This window comes from Sinocyclocheilus grahami, unplaced genomic scaffold, assembly GCF_001515645.1.
Source record: "Sinocyclocheilus grahami isolate Dianchi unplaced genomic scaffold, SAMN03320097.WGS_v1.1 scaffold4238.1, whole genome shotgun sequence".
Classification (NCBI taxonomy): Eukaryota; Metazoa; Chordata; class Actinopteri; order Cypriniformes; family Cyprinidae; genus Sinocyclocheilus; species Sinocyclocheilus grahami.
The window spans coordinates 2721-3580 of record NW_015509214.1 but is presented as its reverse complement, the minus strand read 5'-3'; the positions used below and the strand labels follow the sequence as shown (position 1 = coordinate 3580).

The 860-nt window shown below is 40.7% G+C and overlaps 1 pseudogene; it reads left to right on the top strand.

Moving 5' to 3' along the window:
* LOC107576727 (vacuolar protein-sorting-associated protein 36-like) overlaps positions 1-817 on the top strand; it is a 2802-nt pseudogene extending 1985 nt beyond the window's left edge.
* Positions 818-860: the final 43 nt, after the last annotated feature.

Sequence of the window (860 nt, the reverse complement as noted above, 5' to 3'; positions counted from 1 at the left end):
AATCTGTTATTACAGAAGTCCACAATCAGACGAGGAAAAACTTTGGTACATCTAAAAAGGAGTAGATGTGTTTTGTTCCATCTGTAGAAATTTTGAAGTTCACATGCTAAAACTGGAATTTCTCAGCATCGTTAGTAGGCTATAACAGCCAGGCTTGCTCTGTTGAGTTGAGTTTGAGTTATTATATTTAGTGTAGAACTGCAATTAAATTTGTCATGTTTGTTTTCTTTGCCATACAAAAGACTATCCGCTTCAAGTCTTATTTGCTGAGTATGGGTATAGCCAACCCAGTGACCAGAGAGACACACGGCTCAGGCACACAATACCACATCCAACTCGCCAAACAGCTGGGAGACATACTGCAGGCCCCACTGGAGGTAATGAACTGTGTGTTTTTATATTTCTAATGCTTACCAAACAGATTTGCATGGCCCACCTGCATACATATATGATATGATAACGTTAAGTTGGCTCATCATGATCTCAAAATCATCACCTTGTTTGCAATAATAACCAGATGACTATACATTCTGTCTTACTTATATTGTTCTTGGAGATATTACTCTTCCTTCCTTACTCTTCATCTACTGCTCTTTGTTATTCTGTCTCCCTATAGGAGCGTGGAGGAATGATGGCCCTCACTGAAGTGTACTGTTTGGTGAACAGAGCCCGTGGAATGGAGGTAATATGAAGCTGGACAAATCGGTGTGTCTTGTCATTGAGTTAATCAGATCCTGATCTTCTTCCCAGCAGCATTAAGAGTGAAGCTGATGATGGCACAGCCGTCTGGAGAGTAGAGAGCAAGCTCTCATTTTAAATGCGAGTGTGCTGGCATTGGTTTGGTTTGCATCTATCAGAAT